This window comes from Brienomyrus brachyistius, chromosome 14 (assembly GCF_023856365.1).
Source record: "Brienomyrus brachyistius isolate T26 chromosome 14, BBRACH_0.4, whole genome shotgun sequence".
Classification (NCBI taxonomy): domain Eukaryota; kingdom Metazoa; phylum Chordata; class Actinopteri; order Osteoglossiformes; family Mormyridae; genus Brienomyrus; species Brienomyrus brachyistius.
This window is the reverse complement of record NC_064546.1, coordinates 14897128-14909963: the sequence shown is the minus strand read 5'-3', so window position 1 is coordinate 14909963 and position 12836 is coordinate 14897128. Positions and strand designations below refer to the sequence as shown.

At 49.2% G+C, this 12836-nt stretch overlaps 1 protein-coding gene across 2 annotated transcripts in view; it reads right to left on the bottom strand.

Moving 5' to 3' along the window:
• Positions 1 to 12836, bottom strand: part of adck1 (aarF domain containing kinase 1) — a 57550-nt gene that overhangs the window by 27100 nt on the left and 17614 nt on the right. The gene's annotated exons all lie outside the window — the stretch shown is intronic.

Genomic DNA, 12836 nt, shown 5'->3' with positions numbered 1-12836 from the left:
CTCCCCTGACTCGGCTGCTCAAACGTACACTTTCACCACCCTCTTATCCAAAGGGGAGGGAGCATTTCCAAACGGAAAGAGGCCTGGCGTCTAGGAGCGGCGCACAGCTGAAAGTGCTGTCAAGGGTGCTGCTAGTGGTGCTGCTTAGCATGCTGTTTACAGTGTAGCCGGCAGAACTACTATGTGTATAGTTAGCAGAGCTGCTAAGCATGTAGCTAGCAGTGTTGCTAAGGGATGTTGTGCGTGCGACTAACGGTGCTGCTAACAGTTGCCATGTGTGCAGCTAGCGCTGCAGCTAAGAGCGCCTGTATATGCAGCCATTGGTGCTGGTAAGAGCTGTTATATGTGTAGCTAGCAGCACTGCTAAGAACGGTTGTGTGTGTAACTAGCAATGCTGCTAACCGCTGCTGCGTGTGAAGCTAGCGGTGTTGCTAAGAGAAGTTTTGCTAGTAGTTCGCAGTGCTGCTAAGAGCTGCAATGAGCTGCATCCAGCAGTGCAGCTAATAGCTGCAAGCTGTTAAACACGGGACAGAGAATGTTATAATACTAAGTGCTACGAGTGGGGATAGTCAGTAGAGCTAACAAAATGAGCTCAGTTACTAGCACTGGCACAAAAGAGACTAAGGATGCTTACATGAGTGTGGTTAGGAGCTGCCACCAGCAGCTGGGCACAATTCATTGTAGAGCAAAGCAAGGCAAAACCAATTAAGGCTATGGATTTGGATCTGCTAAGGTCTAGTAAGCTAATGTTTCGAGGAACCTTCTGTTGTACCCTTGTACATACCGCCATATCCCCTAACACCTCCTGTAAAAATGGCCACCTGCGTAATTAAATCATGTGACAAACACATAAGCCACTGGTCACTTCAGATAACAAAGAACGTTACATAAAAGGTTCAGGGAAAAGGTGGCGGCAATGAGACAGAGTCTTCCGCAGACTGAAGGTCCCACATGGCAGAGGGGAAGTGACAGCATTTGGTGTGAAGCACCCAGGCACTAGGGGTGGGATGCCCATCCAAATCATGAGCAAAAAATAAGAACTGAGCAAGGCCAAGCTGTTCCCTAAAAAAGGGTCACTGGCCCTATGGATCCACTGTGCTTCCCAATTCCATCTGAGGCCTGAAATTATCTAAACCCCCAAGTCCTGGGAAACCTGCTAGCTCCTCCCCACACACCCCTAGCTCAGGTCACTGGCTGTTTACATTACTGCAGCCTGGATTATCACAGTCAACACTGACAACACAGATCGGTCATTAGCATGTGCGGGAGACTAGCATGAAGACTCCACACTGCCACCTGGAGGGCTTTTGAATAAGACACCCAGCCTTACTGATTACAGCACCAGAAGGCAAGTCGGCTACAATTTACACAAAACCCTTTGGGACTCCACAGGCTAAAAGACAACGGGTGAGCCAATCAGAGGCTTGTTTCCTTTTGTTATGGGAGGAAGATCACCCACTATTAGTCTATGGTGAGGATCTCCAACTCAGAACAGACGAGGTCCCACCAGCAATACTCCATCTCCACCATCTCCAGATGCCACTCACTCACACGGATCCTGTGTAAGAGTGTCAGCAGCAAACCAACGAGGACACGCCCTCCGTGAGCTGGCCCTGTACCACGGTATACTAGACACGCACTGGGGTAAACCAGACATGCACCACGGTAAACCGGGTACGGCATTCATGATCCGGCCAAGCACATGTAAGACAGCAGTGCACCACTGCAAACCACGCTCGTCACCCATGGCCCATCCCATTAATTATCTCCACAGCACTTCATCTCACAGCTGAATAATTCCAGCTGACCCCTGACCTCTGCTAGCATGAGCACCACTGCACAGAAGAGAAATGGGAATCGGAGCAGACCACAGAGACAATGGGAAGGAGAAAAAGGGCCAGACAGTGAAAAGACGGCGGACGCTTCATGCTGGTTGCTGCTAGGGGCACAACAAATGTGTTTATCGCTGTTTGATCGAGCTGAGCTCTAATCGCACTGGGTGGAAATCCATAAATCACCATTCCCCATGAGCCGGGGAAATCAATCAGCATAAGGGAACACTTTGGACCGCTTAACCCAAGGCTCAAGGGCCTGCAGAGGACCACAAGCGCACGGTTAGGGAGAACGCCGGCCTTCTGGACACTCCCACTCTTCTTCGGCGATGCAGCGAAACTTCACAACATGTCGTCACATGGGGGGGGACTCGTGTGAACCTACCTGTGAACTGACTAAAACCTACAAGGGAGCTGATTCATTACACTTCTGCTTAAAAGCAAAGGCGTAGTGGCTATTAGCTGCGTAGTACATACCTAACTCATCTTCTATCTCTCTGAAGCTGAAATTCCCAAAAAACGGAAACACCCTCCATTAACATTTTTATCATAAACATGTGTTTTTCAACTCCTTTCAAAATGCTGTATAGATCCTTGGGAAAAAAAAACCACCACTTACTGAAATTGCTTGGAGATACAATCTTAAATTGTGCAGCGCCGTTCGGCATGAAATTGGTCGTCTTATCTTCAAAATGCAAAATCGCTTTTTTTTTTTTTGTTTTCAGATGCTGCACATTCAAACGGAACTGACTGGAACTTAACGTTTAACACACTCGGGAAACATGGCCAGTCAGCCAGCTTCTGCGTACTTAAAATCTGCCTGGCTGATTGGATCCTTTCATTTATTAACCAAAGACGAACATTAAAGGGGCAGTTCATCCCAAAACTGAAAAAGATATGTTTCAGGGTAGTGTCAGTGCTATCTATCCGAGTTTTGGAGAAACGTCGGGCTTCCCTGAGATATAATGGGAGTGAACGGAATTCTTTCGGTGGTGTTAAAGTGCGAAAAAAAATACATTTGAAAAATTGTACAGCATGTCTCTTACCAAAAATTATGATCCAGTTACTTGTAGTGAGCATTTTAATGTACAAAGTATTTTCCACACACCAGCACAGAAATATCGACAGGGTGATCGTATTTTCTGTACAGTCATAGTGCGCATGTAGATGCACTACAGGGAGCAGCACTAGTCACCTGTGAGGCTGAATCTGAGCTCCTCCCTACAGTGCAAAGCATCGAAGGAAGACGAAGGAAGGAAGACGAGAGTGACCTTCAAAAGGGGCGAGGTTGTCACCTGGATGATCCCTATGACACTGAAGTGTTCAACAGTCACTGCCATGAGGATCCTCTGGAACCACCACAGTGCAGACCTGGCAACACACTGCGCAGACCCTGGCCTGTAACAGCACACAGACTGGCCAGAGTGCCCTGCACAGACTGCCCTACAGCACAGCATACAGACTGGCCAACATGCTCTGCACAGACTGCCCTGCAGCACAGCCTATAAACTGGCCAGAGTATCCTGCACAGACTTTCCTGCAACACAGTACACAGAATGGGCAGAGTGCCCTGCACAGACTACCCTGCAACACAGTACACTGACTGGCCAGAGCACCCTGCACAGACTACCCTGCAACACAGTACACAGACTGGGCAGAGTATCCTGCACAGACTTCCCTGCAACACAGTACACTGACTGGCCAGAGCACCCTGCACAGACTACCCTGCAACACAGTACACAGACTGGCCAGAGCACCCTGCACAGACTACCCTGCAACACAGTACACTGACTGGCCAGAGCACCCTGCACAGACTACCCTGCAACACAGTACACTGACTGGCCAGAGCACCCTGCACAGACTACCCTGCAACACAGTACACTGACTGGCCAGAGCACCCTGCACAGACTACCCTGCAACACAGTACACAGACTGGCCAGAGAGCCCTGCACAGACTACCCTGCAACACAGTACACTGACTGGCCAGAGCGCCCTGCACAAACTACCCTGGAACACAGTACACAGACTGGCCGGAGCACCCTGCACAGACTACCCTGCAACACAGTACACAGACTGGCCAGAGAGCCCTGCACAGACTACCCTGCAACACAGTACACTGACTGGCCAGAGCGCCCTGCACAGACTACCCTGGAACACAGTACACAGACTGGCCAGAATGCCCTGCACAGTCTTCCCTGCTATGCAAGGCACAGCGTGCCCAGAACACTCTGCATAGACTTTCTGCAACACACACTGGTAGCATAGGGGGTGGTGATTGCTACAGCTGGGCCGAGAAGCATGCCGACTTAACAGAGCAGCTTGATCCACCAAAGGATGTCGAGACGATGACCCCAGTGCGAACGTGCTCTCAAGACCATAGGCCCTTTGTGTCAGCCAGCGCAGCACCCGGTTAGCCGATCCGCACACACACCGGCACGTACATGGAGCGGATACACGCTAAAGACTGTAGTGAGAAACACACCTCCCGCCTCCCGTGCCCTCAAGGCGGCTGCGGGGACACAAGCGGTCGTTTTTTATGCCAAACGTTTTCGGAGCAAATGTTCAGCTGGGATGTTTAAAGAGGCAAATTGAGTCAGATGTCTGCCCTCCAGGCAAGTGGCCTCATTTAATTTCATGTGAGTCAGAGTATTTTAAAGCTTCATTTTTCAAACCGCAGCAATTAACGAGTACACATTTCCAGAGGAATGCCTTCTGAATATTCATGCTGATCTTGAAAAATACCTTCAAGAAAACATGCAAATTTAGCACGAACGTCTGAGGCGCTGACATTTTAAAGGCTGATCAATCAGAATGACGTTCACTCCAACGTTGAAACAGTATTCACCGTGAATCACAGCCACGGGGAAACCACAGACCAGTCCCCAGAAAAAAGGGCTTATATTCGGGACCGCATCCACCAGAAAGGGGATGCCAGCAGCCATAGGCCCAGCAAGACCTGGGGGAAACACCCAGGATAATGAGGTGGCGAGAAGTTAATTAGGTGGCAGGATTTGGAGGCAAATGTTGGGAGACTGAAATTTGGCCCCAAATCCCCAGCATCATGAAGCTTTGATTTTCCTGCACAAAGAAAAATAGGTGGGTCACTAAACACTTCTGCATGACACGTAGAAGAAAAAGACCACATGGGACAAGATCTTAAATGACATCATTAAAAACCACAGACTAGAGGCCAGAGTACGGGAGGTCCACCTCATCACCCTGAGCCAGTGTTTCTCAATCCAGTCCTTGAAGACCCCAAGATGGTCCACGTTTCTGTTCTCTCCCAATTCCCTGGCAATTGAGAGAGAGCAACAGCGTTGACTGTCTGGGGGTCTTCGAGGAATGGATTGAGAAACCCTGCCCTAAGTTATGAGGAATAACTTCCACTGCTTCTCCTCGAGGTCCTCCAATCTCTGCTGTCGGCTTCTGCGTGGTCCATCCTACCGGGATGGGTATACCATGCGCTGACGTCCGTCTCGCTGCTTGAGGGCTGGCCTTCACTGATGAGCCCTGCTTCTGCTTCTCCACAAAGGCCCTTAATCAAGAGCAAGCAGGACCACAGCTCACTTAGTCAGCCCTCATACATTAATGGTCGCAGTGGTGCAGGTCGCTCACCGATCTGTTTTCTCTAAGGATTACTTGATTAAAAGCCAGTAAATCTATCCTTGGTCCTCCTTCACAGAAGAAGAAAACCTGCTCTGCAGGCAAGAAGCTCGGAACAAGCCACAGAATGGAAGTTACATTTATATGGTGCTTTTCAAAACACCCAAAGCACTTGTGGGGAGCCACTGGAAACACCACCACTGTGTAGCACCCACCTGGATGATGTGATGGCAGACAGTTTGCACCAGTATGCTCACTATGCAGTAACTAAAGTGGTGAAGGGGCAGGAGAGAATTTTCCAGTTGGATACAGGGGATGATTAGAGTGCCGGATCTGATAGGGCCACAAATTGGTGCCCCCTCAACACAACTGCAACCAACGAAAGCAGGGGTGTCAAACTCCAGTCCTGGGGTGCTGGAACCCTGCACAGCTTAGTTTTTTTCCTGTTCCACCACAAATTATTAAGCTCAAGAGCTGTATGGTAATTAGCACAAGGAGATGAATCAGGTGAGTATGACATACTCTTCCTGTTAGTGTAGTGCAAGCTAAAACCTTGGGTTCCTTTAAATCAGTTGGGTAAGATTTTAACAGCTCTGAGCTTAAATGATTATGGGCCGAAGGGCCTCCTCTCGTTTGTAAATTTCTTGTGGTCTTATGTAGATGTGTTAAATGAGGGGAAACCCAAAAATGTGCAGGGCTCCAGCACTCCAGGACTGGAGTTTGACACCTCTGGACTAAAGGAATCAGGAGTCAAGTTAAAGGGGGCGCTGTGGCCTGTCAGCCAGTTTTGAACTACCTCCCCCAATGTCTCAGTTTTATACATGAGCTTAACACGTGAGAGCTAAGTGGCTGTCTGATGAGGGACCAGCCCAACGACGGGAACAGCACAGAGGACAGCACACACTGTGCCGAAGTAACTGACACCATAATGCTTATCATCTGAACAAACAGCTCTCCTGTATTTCCAAGTGATAATTATCACATGCCATAATCTGCGCTTTATCTCTCAGCATGTACACGCAGCTGCCCGGGCCTGGTCCTCCCTCTGCATCATGGGAAATCTGCGGAGCAAGGAGCAAAGCTGGCTTCCGTCTGGCAGTATTAATTACAGGGCAGTCCAGATAGGATAAGAGCTCAAACCACAGCCCCAAGCATGTGCTGTAGGAAGGTTTCCATTATCAAATCAACGGTTGCATGTCTGATGCAACAAAAAACAAATATTCACAACAACAATTTCCATACAGTCATTTCGAGGAGCTTTTAATTACTAAGTACTTGCACGAAAAGAAAAGAAAAATCTTTAGTTGTCTTTTGCACAAGTACACTGTTTTCGTATATCCCATCTTGCTCTCCTTCCAAGCATACAAACATACGCATATACAGCTGACAGCACAGACTGGGGTCCAATCGCAGGGTCAGCCATTTATCTAGTGCTCCTGGAGGGTTTCAGGGAATTAAGGGTCCAATGGAGATGTAACTATTCTGCTGAGGATGGGATTCGAACTGTCGACCATCGCAGACACATAGGGCAGGCAAAAAAAATTTAAAAATTAAAAATAGCAGTTTTACACTCCAGAATATGACAAGAGTGAGCTACTGTTCGGTAGGTCGTCAGATGAATCTCGTATGGAGAAGTAAAAAACTAGGGCTCCACACTGCACTGCAAAAAATGAACGTCTTTTTATCATGGCCCATAAGGCGTGTGTAAACCCCGTCACGCTGGTGGTGCTACATTCTTCTGCTCTGACTTTCCGCAGAGCCTAGGAGGCAATTTAACATTTACATCAGTGCTGGTGTTCAACTAGGCCTGGGAAGGGTCAGCAAAAAATTTCAGCTGAGCTTCTCTGCAAGATACTGGTGATAGTGGAGGATAAGTAAGGAAGCGAGAGCAGAACTGTGCTCCAGGAAAAGTGAGAGTCATTGTCCAGGCGGTCGCAGCGAGGGGGAAACTTCTGATACTCAGCCATACGGTAACAAGGGAGGGAGGTTACAGTAAGAGCCAGGACTCTGCTAATTCTACCACTGCATCTCCACTATACAAGGAAGGAAATGGCTGAAAGACAGCTAGCCAATGACAAAGGAGGGAGGTTGTTGTAAGGGCCAGGATGCTGTCAATTCTGCTCTGGATCTTCACTGTATTAAGTGAAAAAAGAAAAACCAGCTGAAATGCAGTTTTTCAGAGACAGGGGAGGGCAGTGACTGTAACAGCCAGGAATCTTATAATTCTAACACTCCGTCTCCAGTATTCTGGGCAGGAAACTGCCACAAGACAGCCAGACAAACAGAGGAGGGGGGTTATTGTAACAGCCAAAGAAAACCCATAACTACTCCAGGCTGATGCAGTAATTCCAGAGGAGTCACAGCTTGAATGTGGTTGTGACCCACCCTCCCACACAGCGTGGAGACGCTATATGGGTATGAAGCTATGAGTCCCGCATCTCCTGCCTTTTCACATCTGTTTGTTCTTCAGAGAAAGCAGATCAGGCTATAAGGTAAATGAAAAGCTTACAGACCAACAGGTCCGTGAAATGTGAAAGTGTGTGAAGAAATGGGAAACGTCTCCGACCTCGAGGAAGGGGTCTGACTGGCGATCCCCCCGCCCGTGGAGGCCGCGCTCCTGTTTGGGATGTAAATCACGAAGCACACTGGCTGCAAGACAGGCAGTCTGAACTCTATGAACAGGAAAATAGACCCAGCTGGACAGCTCATAATCCACATAAAAACAGATTAGTACTTTAAAGATTCAATGTTATCTTTTGTGCCTTAATAAAACTGCACCATTTAAGATCCCATGCATTCAAGTCGATCCTGTGTACTGCCACTCCTGCCAGCCATCATCCTTTCATTGAAAAGCCGCGGAGGTGTAATGAATCAAGCCAGGTCAGCTCACCTCATCTGGTCCCCGTTCACGGCAGAGTGCTAATGAGGCACAGCCTTGTACCAGACTCTCCCTAAAGTTCATACACCAGGGCAACAGTGCAGTGGGTGACACTGTCGCTCTCTGGCCCTTGAACAGCACCCTTGAAAGAATATCTTTTCCAGGGTGTTATTCACAACCTGCACCCCAGCCTTCGGCTGGTACCACCACACTAACTGGTTTCCTTGCCTGTAATAAGAATTCCACTTCCAGATGTTGATGAAGTGATGTCACAACAGACCCACCCAGAGCATCAATAAACCTGTACATTATGCAGAACTTCAAGGGGGGACAGCAGCAGTCACCACCACAGATGGCTCTCCAGGTAAAACCGTCAGCAACTTCAAGCTCCTCAGGCTCCAGATCTGGGATGGACCGATGTGGGCGGAGACCAATCCTCACCGAAGCCTGCCGGAGCCTTCACTTCACAAATATTTACTCAGCAGACCCTTTTATCTGAAGTATCACGTAATTGAAAAAGCTGGGTCAGGCAGTGCCTGGAGTAATCGGGATTAAGGGCCTCGCTCAAGAACCCAACGGTGAAACGACTCTGCCGACTAAGTCAACAAAGGAAAGAAGGGATGAGCAAGGCCTAATGCAGATCTGTTTGACAGCGACCTCAGCAGCGGTATCATGGTATGTTGGGGTGGAGGCATACAGAAGGCTGTCAGGTCGGCCCAGAAGATCACAGCTCCATCTTCGGCAACAAAGCTCAAAGTAAATCAGGCTGTTCTGAGGCCTTGAGTAGATGGACACGCAGCATCAAGCTGCTAACCACCACACCAAACTAACTACCTAACCCCTACTCCTCCCATACCCCAACCTCCACAATCTCTAGCCCCTTACATACTCTCTCCAAAAACTATTTCTGCATATCAACATCTATGGCTGTCCTTTCATGCGCCGTCACATGACACTGCCTCAGTTTTGGTGCGATTTTTCCCAGATCCAGTTCATCACCTATACACTGTTCCTGGGAAGTTAGAAAAAGATCCATCCAGATATTCTGTTCACAAGATGAAGTGTCTTCTGCAGCCGCACTTCTTTTTTCCTTTGCTGCCACCTAGCACTTCTGTTTCAATTTTGGTGCCATTTTGTCTTGAAGCTAAATCAGGTATAGGTGTAAACCCATATGTTTTTTTGTGATGTGGTAATAAGATCCATTAAATCCTTCTTTATTTATGATATTCAGAAAATTAAGCATTTTCTGCGGCCACGAAGTGACGTCCATTTTCCAACACGCTTATCGTACCGGGTCGCGGGGGCTCCGGAGCCTATCCCGGAAGCAATGGGCACGAGGCAGGGAACAACCCAGGACAGGGGGCCAGCCCATCGCAGTAGTCATAAAATTTGTCTGTCAAATACTTTTGGAGTTGTTGCAGTAACGAGAAAGTGACTGTAGTGGTGGACATGTTCCAAAACCATATGTATGCCCTATCTGGGAAATACAGTAACAGTTATTCTACAAATGCATTCTCCTCAGATGGTAACACCTGAGCATTTCAAGTGTTTCAGAGCACTGCTGTTCTCTTATTGTCCACTAATTTATAAACTGTTGTTCTTTTTAACGAGTGTGGACTGAATGGGTTACCTGCACAAACCCAGTAAAACATCCGAAATCTGTCATTTTGCCTGCAAAATGCAAACCAGAGATAAAAGGATATGAGGGGTTAAACGTCAGTAATTAATAAATTATACACTTGAGCACATGGCACACTGTGAGCAGGCACAGCTAACGCGGCCCATTATGCACTGATGTATGCAGAATTTATTATTTATTAGCCCCTTGATTAGCAGTTTATCTTGACGGCTGCCCCAAGCAGGCGGTGTGGTCCGCGAGAACGCCAGTAGCAGCTTGACTGAGTGCTCAGTGAGCGCAGGCCAGATCGACACCACAGGGAGGCATATGTCAGTACACATGCTTTCTTTCAAACGGCTTCCTTCGCTGCTGTGCTGAGAGATGGGAAGCGAAAGAAAATGAGAGCAGCTACCACATACCCTAACACAGCACAAACACGGGCCAGCCTACAGGGCATCACACCCTAACACAGCACAAACACAGGCCAGCCTACAGGGCATCACACCCTAACACAGCACAAACACAGGCCAGCCTACAGGGCAACACACCCTAACACAGCACAAACACAGGCCAGCCTACAGGGCAACACACCCTAACACAGCACATACACAGTCCAGCATACAGGGCATCACACCCTAACACAGCACATACACAGTCCAGCCTACAGGGCAACACACCCTAACACAGCACATACACAGGCCAGCCTACAGGGCATCACACCCTAACACAGCACATACACAGTCCAGCCTACAGGGCAACACACCCTAACACAGCACAAACACAGGCCAGCCTACAAGGCATCACACCCTAACACAGCACATACACAGTCCAGCCTACAGGGCATCACACCCTAACACAGCACATACACAGTCCAGCCTACAGGGCAACACACCCTAACACAGCACACACACAGGCCAGCCTACACGGCAACACACCCTAACACAGCACAAACACAGGTCAGCCTACAGGGCAACACACCCTAACACAGCACACACACAGGCCAGCCTACAGGGCAACACACCCTAACACAGCACACACACAGGCCAGCCTACAGGGCATCACACCCTAACCAATCATACATACTGTACAGGTCAGCCTACAGGGCAACACAGCCTAAAACTGCCTTGAAATTAATTTAGTTTTTATACATTTTAAGTTAATGTTTTTGCAATTTTATTTCAGGGAATAAACTGAAAGTTGAATTTGTCTGATCTTTAGACAATCCTACATAAATGGACTTTAGCTACTAATGCCCTCAAAATTGGCAAAACCCATTCCAGGTATTATTAATGGTAAATGGTAAAGACAGACGCATCAATACTTTAGCTAAATACAGAAAATATTTGCTGTTTGTTTTCATTTTCTTTCAGGTAGCTTTGGAAGCAATATTTATCATCTTTGTTTAGTTTTTCAAATGTTATTTTCGAACCTATATTTCAATTTATGAGAATGTTGTCTTATAGTTTCCGTTAGGTACAGTAAGCCTGCACAGTAAACACCCATGTCCAGGTCATCACACTGTCAGGGACGGGAAGCTGGACCAGCTTGGAGCTTTATCTTCATTGAACCCAGAGCTCTCTATCTGATGAGCAGCAGAATCCTCAGCCAGCCTGGAGGAACGGGGTTATGAAGGGGTGTCCTGGGAGAGTAAGGGTTTCAGTGCCAGGGGGTCTTCTGTCTGGCACCAGGCAGGTCTGCAGCTCCACCCCTCTACATCCCCACATCTAGCGAGAACAACGCACAGTCCACGCCTTCTGCCAGCTGCCCCAGAGGCCGACACCTGCCTGGGTCCAGGGGATGTGAGCCCATTCTTCAAAAAGCTTGCTGGGCTTCTGGGTCTGGCCTGTACCCCTTGGAGCTTCACCCCACTCCGCGCCCCCCCCCCCCAGATGACGACAAAGCACAACCCAGAAGGGCGGTTTCCCAACAGGCAAAGCGGCAGCCCTCCAGCAGCAGGCCGAGAGAGAGATACGTCGCAGGCGCCTCGCCTCCCCCACACCGTAGCCACCGGAGCCGAAAATGAGAAAACTGGCCCGTGCACGGACACGCATCACGCTCGGCATCCGGGAAATTGAGTGTGCTCGTACATGCAGCTGGTTGCCATGGCGGCGAGAACGCGGCAACCCCAGCTCCAAGGAGACACATTTGATGGGAGTCACCCTCCATCAGTCTGACAGGCACCCCCCCCCCCACACCTGGCTGACCTCTGGGGAGGCTGGCAGAGGGATCCCCACATACGGCATCTCTCCTACCCAGAATCACGGCCATTTAACAAGCGCACATCTACGTTCGTGTTCCAACCGGCGTCCCGGGCAGGGCGACCTGTCAGGATGAGGTCCCCGCTGGCCCCTGGGGTCTCGCCACGCTGGGATCACACTGGTAGGCCTGGCTAGTTCCCATCCAGCAGCAGGAGCTTTCATTGCAGTCAAGCGCCGGGGATGACGTGTCCTTTCCTGAAGGACGCCTCGCACAGAGGCTGCAAAGCTTTCATTTATTTAAAAAGAAGCTGAGAGGAGGGGATGAGGGCCTGGAAGAAGATGGAAGCATCTATAAATAGGCGGTGCGGGCTGTGCCCGGGGGCTGAGGGATTTAACGGCAGAAAGTGAATGTTTATTACGCTAAAATCACGCCGCACACCTCACTTCCTGATAAAACCTGCGACTCAAACCTCAAACTCAGTGGGGTTAGCGTGTGTGTGTGTATGTGTGTGTGTGTGTGTGTGTGTGTGTGTGTGGGGAAGCTGAGCGACATTCTCAGGGACGGCAGACGCCTGGCACGTTGCTAGCCAGCGCACCACAGACCCTGGCACCAGTCTGTCCAGGTGTGTCGCTGAATGCAACATCTGGGAAGGACACACAGCTGACCCAAGGAACAAGAACCCACAGGGGTCCCACAGCAAACAAAT